The sequence below is a fragment of the Saccopteryx bilineata genome, chromosome 1, assembly GCF_036850765.1.
Source record: "Saccopteryx bilineata isolate mSacBil1 chromosome 1, mSacBil1_pri_phased_curated, whole genome shotgun sequence".
Classification (NCBI taxonomy): domain Eukaryota; kingdom Metazoa; phylum Chordata; class Mammalia; order Chiroptera; family Emballonuridae; genus Saccopteryx; species Saccopteryx bilineata.
This window is the reverse complement of record NC_089490.1, coordinates 114,307,136-114,319,625: the sequence shown is the minus strand read 5'-3', so window position 1 is coordinate 114,319,625 and position 12,490 is coordinate 114,307,136.

Below are 12,490 nucleotides of genomic sequence, written 5' to 3'. Positions count from 1 at the left end.
TAGGAGGATCACCTAACCCAGACTTGGAGAATAATCAATGCCTTTCTAGAGGAGATGATAATTGATGTGAGAACTGATTTCATAGACTTCTTACTAAAAAATTGAACTTTATTGTGAAAGCAATGAGGAATCGCTTAAAAGGTTTAAGTCAGGAAATAATACAATTAGATTGCATTGCTGAATTGCTAAGCTTTATAAAGTATGTATCATGGAACATAGTACAGAGGTGTTCAATAAATTTCAAATAGAGGCTCAATTAGAGCTTGACCTGTGGTGGTACAGTGCATAAAGCGTTGACTTGGAACACTGAGGTCACCAGTTCAAAACTCTGGGCTTGCCTGGTCAAGGCACATAAGGGAGTTGATGCTTCCTGCTCCTCCCCACTTCTCTCTCTCTCTTTTTCTCTCATCTCTCTTCTCTCTAAAATGAATAAAGTCTTGAAAAGATTTTATTTAATTTAGAGGCTCAATTATAACATATGTTATAATTTATTTAGTTCCTAGGTGGCCAGTTATAAAATAAATGTTCATTAAATTATAAATATTAATATTGATATTAAAAGTTCCACTCTATAATAAGAGAAATGGAATTAGAATAGAGTCCATTAGGTTTCCCATTGCATTCCTCTATAGCTAATAAGAAGGAATCATTTTTATAACCCTTTATTCTCAATTGTCTTGGCTAATGGCAAAAAAAGAATAATTCAGCATTAAAACTCAACAATTGATTAATGTTCTTAGATATGCTTATTTTAGACTTGCATTCCTAAGACTCAAACTAGACAGTTTTATTTTATTTGAAAATCCCCAAATATCCTCAACCATTTATAGTCATTCTACCAGCTGATTTGATCTAATGGTTAGATTCTAACTGATGAATTTGTTTCATTCAAAAGTATAGTTTCTACTATAGTATTCACACACTATTCTAAGCACTGGAAATGCCCAGAGGAAATGACACTGACTCCTAAGGGGAATCATATATACAGATAAATATCATGAGATCTTTACTATGTAGACACAGACACTAAGCATGAAAGAAATATAATACAGCCTGACCAGGCAGTGGCGCAGTGGATAGATTGTCAAACTGGGACGCAGAGGACATAGGTGCGAAAACTCAAGGTTGCCGGCTTAAGTACAGGCTCACCTGGTTTGAGTGTGGTATCGCTGGCTTGAGTGTGGGATCATAGACATGACCCCATGGTTGCTGGCTTGAGCCCAAGGTCACTGGCTTGAGCAAGGGGTCACTTACTCTGCTGTAGACCCCCAGTCAAGGCACATATGAGAAAGCAGTCAATGAACAACTAAAGAGCTGCAATGAATAATTGATGCTTTTCATCTGTCTCCTTTCCTGTCTATACCTATCTGTCCCTCTCTCTGTCTCTCTCTCTCTCTCTCTGTCACCAAAAATAAATAAATAAATAACCCTACTTTGTTAGATGTTAATTTAGTTGGAGGATTGTGGAAAGATCCAGGAGTTCTCCAGCTGGGGGCTGATGCATACTCAGTGGTGGGAGTAGTATTCAGGTGTGGGGCAGCTTTTTACCAATAGTACTGAAGGATTTCCACATTTTATTCATCATTGTGGCCTTATTTACACAGACTAAATATGCTTCTAGAAAAAGATGCTGGAGTAAAAATAGATCTCAATACTTCTAACAGAAAACAATTTTTGAAAAAGCAAAGACACCTAAAATAATAAACATAAATAAATGATTTTCAGTTCTAGCAATTGAGCAGAAAGTTAACAAGGAAAATAGAACTTTTGAAAAAAAGCCTAAACTCAAAAAAGGAACAACTGAAAAGGAAAACTGAAAGTTCTAAAAACTATAATATAGAGAAAGCCTAGCACAGTACTTGAAGACTTACTACCTAAATTTGAATTTTGTCTTTGCTTCTTACTTGCTGCATGTTCTAAAATTCTCTGCAGATGGCTCCTGAATGTAAAATGGGGATGATAAAAATAACTTTTATCAGGAAAAATTTTTATGAAAATTAAATTTTGGTAAAACTTCAAGCAATACTGGTTATATAATAATATTTCCGTACGTGTTAGGTAATAGTAATCACAGGAATAATAGTAGTTGTAATAATAGTTGTAGCAGTACTTGTCAGCATATTCATTGTACAGAGCTCAGCGGGAGCAGTTTCTTTTTTCTTTTTTGACAGAGACAGAGAAAGTCAGAGACAGGGACAGATAGAAACAGACAGAAAGGGAGAGAAATGAGAAGCATGAATTCTTTGTTGGAGCTCCTTAATTGTTCATTGATTGCATTCTCATGGGTACTGTTGGTCAAATAAGTTTGTAAATATATATGTTTGCTCGCTTATAGTTTGCATTGGGTGTGGGAGACAGGCTGTAAGGTGGCAAGGTCCTTATAGCCTAAGGCTTAATTTTAAGACTAAGCCTTTCCCATCCTTTTAATACTAAGATCTTCTCAACACTAATCTTTTCCCCACACCCTTGACTGTTGCATGATGTGGGGTGGTGCACTCTCATGAGGAATCCAATTATGCCTCAGATAAGTGACTTTGTATCAAAAACTTCCTTGTTTGTATATTGGATTAAAGGTTTTGATTTCTACACTATAAAATGGGGCAGAGGAGCCCATGCTGAAGGAAGGCAGAGAAAGGCCACGTGGAGGAGAGGAGAGGCAGCCAAGATGGCGAAGTGCTGAAGGAGAAGCCAGTTTGTGTAGAGAGAAGGAGATGGGGAACAGAGGTGAATAAGTCTGGTGAGGTAGAAACCTTTGATTCTAAGAAACTCAGATGAGTCAGTGGCTTTGGGAGCCCTGAATGGAAAAGGAAGTGTTTTCCCACTGTGTGTATTTCTTGCCCACTGAGTGCGAGCTAGGATTAAAACTAATGGCCCACCAGTTCTTGACTCCATTGTTTCATTACCGTCTGTCTGAATCAAATGCAAACCTGCACAGGCCAGGCAGCTCTGATGGTGGCTGTGCCTACTGCCTTACATTACCTTGACCATGGGTACTACAGCAGAGCGAGTGACTCCTTGCTCAAACCAGTGACCTTGGGCTCAAGCTAGCGACCTTGGGCTTCAAACCAGCGACCTTGGGCTTCAAGCCAGTGACCTTTAGGCTCAAGCCAGCACCCATAGGATCATTCATGTCTATGATCCCACATTCAAGCTGCTGAGCCAGCACTCAAACCAGATGAACCCACGCTGAAGCTGGCAACTTCAGGGTTTTGTACCTGGATCTCCCATCCCAGTCCGCCACTCTATCCACTGTGTCACTGCCTGGTCAGGCAAGCAGTTTCTATCTGAACATTCTACACTACCTTTAAGAAAGAATATGAATTAAATGCTATCTGATAATTTATATTATTATTTTTTTAATTTGCAGAAAAGTATACTGACATGTTAAGTAAGCAAACTTGGAAAAATTCAAGAAACAACTCTTGGGGATAGGAAGTGTGGTAAACTAAGGTGATCAATCGACCTCCTTCAGGGAGGACAGTCCTTCTTTTATAAGTTCCATTCTCCCTCAAAAAGTGTCCTCCTACATGTCCTCCTTTTTGATATTTGAAAACTAATCTGTAAATGTCCATATTTGATGGATGCAGAGTTGATCCACTGCATGTGATGTGACGTATTTGTATTTGACATGACCATTCGTAAAGGATCAGTTCAGTGAGGCAAGATGCAATTATGAGATGCATGCGCTCTGCATGGCAGACCTTGAGAAAGCACGCTATATGCCAAGTGCGCAAATGGCTTTGTTTACTTCTTACTGAAACATGACGTGGTACATACAACATTGTAAACTCATGATTATTTCTTTCTCAGTGAATATTCAATCATAGACAGGTAAGCACAATTCACATTTTATTAATTCATTATCTATTTAATAATTTCCAAATATGTATAATTTTATTTACAAGTATTTTCCTGAAATTTGAGTTTTAAAGTGGAAATCTAACCTCAAACCATATCTATTAATAACGCATTTTGATTAAATAGTTGCAAAAAACAGATGTTTTTTTAATTAGAAAATGATAAATACAACCAAATAGCACTCCAAATTAGTGGTTTTGTTTGATATTTAGTTTTACTAAATTAGTACTTTTTTTCTTACAATTATTAAAAATTAATAGGCATGTAAGCATAATTACAATATAAAACATTACAAATGTTTTTATTATGCATTTATTATATTATAACGTACTATTGTTGCAATGAGTAAAATGTTTCTTTTATTTATGATATTGTTTTCTTCAATTTATTTTTGTCCTCCTCTTCATTGTAAAAAAGTTGGTCACCTTAGGTAAACAGACTTCTGAGATGATCTTCAGCCCTTTGTGTTCACACCCTGTATAATCCTCTTTCTTTGAACGTGCATAGAATCCATGACTTCCTTCTAGCCAATAAATATGGCAAAGGTGAATGAATTTTACAGGTGTAATTAAAGCCCCAAATAAACCATTTTTGTGTTAACGAAAAGGGAGATTATTTAGGGTAAATCTGACTTAATCTAGAAAAAGCCCTTTAAAAAAAGAAATTGGCCAGAGAATGGGGTTGGGACTGAATGAAAAAGGTAAAATGATTAAACAAAAAAAGAAAACAAACAAAAAAGCTCATAAACACAAAGTCCTTGTGGTAATTATGGGAGGGAAAACAGGCTGGGAATAGGTAGGAAAAAATAAATGGTGATGGAGGGATACTTGGGGTGATAAACTGTGTGCAATGCAGTGCACAGATGGTGTATTATAGAATGGTACAGCTGAAACCTATGGAATTTAATTAACAAATGTCACCCCATAAGTCCAATTTTTAAAATAATAATAAGTAAATAAATAATAAGGAACTGAGCCTTCACTGAAGATATTCTCCTTGCTGGCTTGATGAACTAAGCATCCATGTTGAAGAAGCTGATGTGGAAAGGTACTACAAAAGACCTATAGAATTTTGGATAGCTTCTAGGAACTGAAGGTAGACTTCAGCCAATAGCCAGCAAAAAAGCTAGGGTTATCAATTGTGTAGCCATAAGGAAATAAATTCTACCGACAAACAAAGTAAGCTTGGAAACAGTGTGTCATTCAGAATCTGACACTCAGCACTACTATAATGGGAACTACAACCTTAAACATCTGTTCTAATATTATTCAAAGGTTTATGAGAATCTCCCATATATCTTGCTCTGTGTCCTGAAAAAGCAAATATCAGAATGCTGTGAAGGTTGAGACACACCCTCAATTTAGTATGTAGATTTTGAGCAGCAAGATAACTGACTTAAGAAAAAATAAACTCAGATTCTTCTTCTCTATTAGTACAGATTCAATAGAGTTTTGCAAAATAAAGTCATTTCCCAATAGTATTAAGCCTCCATTATCTTGTTTGTTTGCATGTTCTAGTTTATGTTTCTGTGGGTACTCAGAACTTATTGCAGCATTCTCAACATTTATATATAAAGTTTTGGGGAAAATTTTTGAAATATTAAATCATCCATGTTACTCTTATATTTGGATACCATACATGTAGATATTTATGTAACACAAAAAATTATAATATTTATTTTGAAAATTAACTAAATTACATTAAATTCTAGACTTGTAAATGATTGCATTCTAATAAAAATATTTGGTTTCTGAACAAGTGGGTCAAGGGAGAAATAAAAAGAGAAATTTAAAAATACTTTGAAACAAATGAAAATAGAATTACAACAAATCAAAGTATTTGGGGTGCAGCAAAGGCAATTCTAAGAGCAATAGATGCCTTCACCAAGAAACAAGAAAAGCATCAAACAACCTAACTTTATATGGTTTATTTATTTTTAACAGAGAAAGTCAGAGAGAGGGACAGATAAGGACAGACAGGCAAAAAGGGAGACAGGTGAGAAGCATCAATTCTTCGTTGCAGCTCCTTAGTTGTTCATTGATTGCTTTCTCAATGACCTGGGGCTACAGCAGAGCAAGTGACCCCTTGCTTAAGCCAGCGACCTTGGGCTCAAGCCAGCAACCTTGAGCTTCAAGCCAGTGACCTTTGGACTCAAGCCAATGACTATGGAGTCGTGTCTATGATCCCACAGTCAAGCCAGCAATCCCACGCTCAAGCTGGTGAGACCACACTCAAGCTGAATGAGCCTATGCTCAGGCTGGCGACCTTGAGGTTTCAAACCTGGGTCCTTGCATCCCAGTGCGACACTCTATCCACTGTGCCACCACCTGGTCAGGCCTAACTTTATACTTAAAAGAACTAGAAAATATAACCAAACAATGCCCAAAGTTAGCAAGAAGGAAGGAAATAACAAATATCAGAGTGGAGATAAATGAAATAGAGACTAAAAAGGCAACAGGAAAGAACATAGAAGTTAAAAGCCAGTTTCTTGAAAAAAATTGATACACATTTAGCTAGACTCATGAAAAAATAAAGCACTCAAATAAATGAAGTCAATAATGAAAGAAAAGTTGTTATAACTCATACTGCATAAATACAAAGGATCATAAGACACTACCTCATATAATTATATGGCAACAGGTTGGACAATCTAGAAGAAATTGATAAATTACTAGAAACATACAACCTACTAGAACTGAAGCATGAAAAAATAGAAAATCTGAACACCAATTGCTAGTAAGGAGATCGAAGTAGTAATCAAAACCTCCCAATAACCCTGGCCGGTTGGCTCAGCGGTAGAGCGTCGGCCTAGCGTGCGGAGGACCCGGGTTCAATTCCCAGCCAGGGCACACAGGAGAAGCGCCCATTTGCTTCTCCACCCCTCCGCCGCGCCTTCCTCTCTGTCTCTCTCTTCCTCTCCCGCAGCCAAGGCTCCATTGGAGCAAAGTTGGCCCGGGCTCTGGGGATGGCTCTGTGACCTCTGCTTCAGGCGCTAGAGTGGCTCTGGTCGCAACATGGCGACGCCCAGGATGGGCAGAGCATCGCCCCCTGGGGGGCAGAGCACCGCCCCTGGTGGGCGTGCGGGGTGGATCCCGGTCGGGCGCATGCGGGAGTCTGTCTGACTGTCTCTCCCTGTTTCCAGCTTCAGAAAAATGCAAAAAAAACCAAACAAAACAAAAAAAAACCTCCCAACAGCAAAAGTCTAGAACCAGACAGCTTTGCCTGTGAATTCTGCTAAACATATAAAGATGAATTAATATCAATTCTTTTTTATTGATTTTAATTTATTGTGTTTACATAGATTTTAGTGTCCCTCTGAATGGATCCCCCTCCCCCATGTTCCCCTGAACATCCTTCTTGCCCCCCTCCCCCCAATGCCCTCTCCCCTTCCCTCCAGTATTTGTTTTTCTGCTCTCTATAACGCTGTGTTATGTCCATATAATTTCACCAATCTCTTTCCCTTCTCTGATCCCCTCCTATCATCCCCTTTCTCTCTGTCCCCTTTTCTTCTGGTCTCTTTGATTTCATCTCTGTCTCTATTCCATTCCTCAGTTCACATTGTTCATTGGATTCCTCAAATGAGTAAAGTCATATGATATTTTTCTTTCTCTGCCTGGCTTATTTCACTTAACATAATAGTTTCCAGGTTTATTCATGTTGTCACAAAAGGTAAGATTTTCTTTTTTTTCATGGCCCCATAGTATTCCATTGTGTATATGTACCACTGCTTTTTAATCCACTCATCCACTGACAGACACTTGGACTTTTTCCAGATCTTGGCTATTGTAAACAATGCTGCCATAAACATGGGGGTGCATTTCTTCTTTTCAATCAGTGATGTGGTGTTCGTGGGATATATTCCTAAGAGTGGGGTGGCTGAGTCAAAAGGCAGTTTCATTTTTAACTTTTTGAGGAATCTCCATACTGTTTTCCACAGTGGCTGCACCAGACTGCATTCCCACCAGCAGGGCAGGAGGGTTCCCTTTTCTTCACATCCTCGCCAGCACTTATTATGTGTTGTTTTGTTAATGAGCACCATTCTGACAGGTGTGAGGTGGTATCTCATTGTGGTTTTAATTTGCATTTCTCTAATGACTAGTGATGTTGAACAGTTTTTCATCTGCCTATTGGCCATCTGTATGTCCTCTTTGGAGAAGTGTCTATTCATTTCTTTTGCCCATTTTTGATTGGATTGTTTATCTTCCTGGTGTTGAGTATTACAAGTTCTTTATAAACTTTGGTTATTAACCCCTTATCAGACATATTGTCGAATATGTTCTCCCATTGTGTTGTTTGTCTTTTTTTTTTTCATATTGTCTTTAGCTGTACAAAAGCTGTTTAGTTTGATATAGTCCCACTTGTTCATCCTGTCCTTTATTTCACTTGCCCGTGGAGATAAATCAGCAAATATATTGCTGCAAGATGTGTCAAAGAGCTTACTGCCTATGTTTTCTTCTAAGATGCTTATGGTTTCCTGGCTTACATTTAAGTCTTTTATCCATTTTGAGTTTATTTTTATGAATGGTGTAAGTTGGTGGTCTAGTTTCATTTTTTTGAAGGTAGTTGTCCAATTTCCCAACACCATTTGTTAAAGAGACTGTCTTTACTCCATTGTGTGCTCTTACTTCCTTTGTCAAATATCAATTGTCCATAAATATATGGGTTTATTTCTGTGTTCTCTGATCTGTTCCAATGATTTATATGCCTGTTCTTATGCCAGTACCAAGCTGTTTTGAGTACAGTGGCCTTGTAATATAACTTGATATCAGGAAGTGTGATACCTCCAACTTTATTCTTTGTTTTCAAGATTGTTGAGGCTATTTGTGTTCTTTTCAGATTGCATATAAATTTTGGTAGTATTTGTTCTATATCTTTGAAGTATGTCTTGGTATTTTAATGGTAATTGCATTGAATTTATAAATTACTTTGGGTAATATAGACATTTTAATGATGTTTATTCTTCCTATCCATGAATACGGTATATGCGTCAACTTGTTTGTATCTTTCTTGATTTCTTTTCCAATGTATTATAATTTTCCAAGTACAAGTCTTTTACCTCCTTGGTTAAATTTACTCCTAGGTACTTTATTTTTTGTTGTTGTTGCAATAGTGAAGGGGACTGTTTTCTAAATTTCTCTGTCAGACAGTTTATTGTTGGTTTATAAAAATGCCACTAATTTCTGAATATTAATTTTATATCCTGTCACCTAGCTAAATTCATTTATCAGGTCCAGTAGTTTTTTGACTGAGACTTTAGGGTTTTCTATGTACAGTTTTATATCATCAGCAAATAATGATAGTTTTACTTCTTCTTTTCCAATTTGGATGCCTTTTATTTCTTCTTTCTGATTGCTGTGGCTAGGACTTCCAGAACTATGTTAAATAAGAGTGGTGAAAGGGGGCACCCCTGCCTTGTTCCTGATCTTAAGGATATTGTTTTAACTTTTGCCCATTGAGTATGATGTTGGCTGTGGGTTTGTCATAGATGGCCTTTATCATGTTGAGGTATGTTCCCTGTACTCCTACTTTGCTGAGAGTTTTGATCATAAATGGGTTTTATGAAATGCTTTTTTTCTTTTTTGAAGCTGGAAACGGGGAGAGACAGTCAGACAGACTCCCGCATGCGCCCGACAGGGATCCACCCGGCACGCCCAACAGGGGAGACGCTCTGCCCACCAGGGGGCGATGCTCTGCCCCTCTGGGGCGTTGCTCTGCCACGACCAGAGCCACTCTAGTGCCTGGGGCAGAGGCCAAGGAGCCATCCCCAGCGCCCGGGCCATCTCTGCTCCAATGGAGCCTCGGCTGCAGGAGGGGAAGAGAGAGACAGAGAGGAAGGAGCGGAGGGTGGAGAAGCAAATGGGTGCTTCTCCTATGTGCCCTGGCCGGGAATCGAACCCTGGTCCCCCGCACTCCAGGCCGACACTCTACCACTGAGCCAACCGGCCAGGGCCGATATGCTTTTTCTTCATCTATTGAAATTATCATGTGGTTTTTCTCCTTCCTTTTGTTTACATGATGAATCACATCGATTGATTTGCAAATATTATACCAGCCTTTCCTCCCCAGTATAAATCCCACTTGATCATGATGTATGATTTTTTCATGTTTTGCTGGATCTGGTTTGCTAATATTTTGTTGAGAATTTTAGCATCTAAATTCATCAGGGATATTGACCTATAGTTTTCTTTCTTTGTATTGTCATTGCCTGGTTTTGGAATCAGAATTATGCTCGCCTCATAAAAGAAGCTTGAAAGTTTCCCTCCTCTTGAAATTTTTGAAATAGCTTGAGAAGGAGAGGAGTTAGTTTTCTTTGAATATTTGGTAGAATTAGCCTTTGAAGCCATCTGGCCCAGGACTTTTGTTTGCTGGGAGTTTTTTGATAACTGTTTTGATCTCATTTGTTGTAATCTGTCTTTTTAGGTTTTCTGATTCTTCCAGATTAATTTTTGAAAGGTTATATGTTTCAAGGAACTTGTCCATTTCACCTAGGTTGTCTAATTTTTTTGGCGTACAGTTCTTCATAGTATTCTTACAATCCTTTGTATTTCTGCTGTGTCAGTTGTTACTTCTCCACTCTCATTTCTGATTTTATTTATTTAATTCCTCTCTCTCTCTCTTTTTTTTTTGGTGAGTCTAGTTAAAGGTTCATCAATCTTTTTTTATCTTTTCAAAGAACCAGCTCTTGGTTTCATTGATTCTCTGTATTGTTTTCTTAGCCTCTATGTCATTTATTTCCACTCTGATATCTATTATTTCCTTCTTTCTACTACCTCTGGGCTTTACTTGCTGTTCTTTTTCTAGTTCTTTTAGATGCAAGGTTAAATTGTTTATTTGAGCTTTTTCTAGCTTCTTAAGGTATGCCTGTGTAATGCTATGAACTCCCCTTTTAGGACTGCTCTTACGGTATCCCATAAATTTTGAGTTGTTGTTTGTTCATTTTTATTTATTTCAAGGAAATTTTTTATTTCTTCCTTGATCGCATTGTTAACACATTCATTATTTAATAACATGCTATTTAGTTTCCAAGTCTTTGAGTGTTTTTCAGTTTTCCTATCGTAGTTGATTTCCAGTTTCATGCCATTGTGATCTGAGAAGATGCTTGATATGATTTCAATCTTCTTAAATTTATTGAAACTCATTTTGTGTCCTAACATGTGGTCTATCCTAGAAAATGTACCATGAGCACTTAAAAGAATGTATATTCTACTGCTTTGGGGTAAAAGGTTCTGAAGATATCTATTAAATCCAGTTGATCTAGTATGTTCTTTAAGTCTGCTGTTTCTTTGTTAATTTTATTTCTTGAGCATCTATTCAGTGCTGTTAGTGGGGTATTGAAATCCCCTACTATTATAGTATTGCTGTTGATCTTGCCCTTTGTGTCCATCAAAATCTGCTTTATATATTTAGGTGTTTCTATATTAGGTTCATAGATATTTATAATGGTTATATCTTCCTGCTGGATGGCTCCCTTTATCATTATGTAGTGACCTTCTTTATCCCTTAGTATAACCTTTGTTTTATAGTCTATTTTGTCAGATATAAGTATTGCTACCCCAGCTTTTTTTTTTTTTTTTTTTTATATAAATAAAATTTTATTTTAATGGGGTGACATCAATAAATCAGGGTACATACATTCAAAGAAAACATTTCCAGGTTATCTTGTCATTTAGTTATGTTGCATACCCATCACCCAAAAAGAGATCGTCCTCTGCCACCCTCTATCCAGTTCTCTCTGTACCCCTCCCCCTCCCCTCCCCCTCTCCCTTCTTCCCTCCCCCGACCCCCCATAGCCACCACACTCCTGTTCATGCCTCTCAGTCTCGCTTTTATGTCCCACTAATGTATGGAATCCTGCAGTTCCTGTTTTTTTCTGATTCGCTTATTTCACTCCGCACAATGCTACCAAGACTCTACCATTCCGCTATAAGTGATCCAATGTCACCATTTCTCCTATCTGAATAATATACCATGGTGTATATGTGCCCCATCTTCTTCATCTAGTCCTCTATTTTTTTTACAGTGATTAAAAGCCTTTAAGCAAACTCTTGGCCAATACAGCAAGAATCCATAAATGAGTAGTGTCCTTAACATGTTCCCCAAGTCCAAGTTGGCCCCCTCACCATGCCAAATCCCTGAAAAATGCAACCCAACCACAGTTCAGTCTGTTAGGAGCTGTCACAGGGAGCAGGAGTCCAGGAAAGTTCCCCACAGGAAAAGTCCGTATGGCACTGGAATTGTTGTCACCATTCTATACTTTGCAGCTCATGTCCAAGTCCCAATGACCGCTGCTTCTAGCTGGTAATGATTCAGGTAGACTGGAAAAAGCCATTTGCAGCATGCGTGGATATGGAGCTTCTGTTCTCCTCTGCCTGGAGAGTTGAGACCAGGTTGCTTTTCCCTGGAGCTCTGTGACTGTGGCCTGGTAAAGAGAACCTTGGGATACACTAAGCTGGGTGGCAAAGGTAAATTCATAATACAAGTTGGCTAAAGGAGGAAAGAGAGCTCTAAATTAAGAGTAGGTCCCAGCCTGAAATATGAGTGGGGCATTGAGGTAGGAGGAATAAAGGAAACACTGTATATTAAGCAAAGCAGCAGAAAATAGGACTATCAACACCCACAACAGAGATCTTTG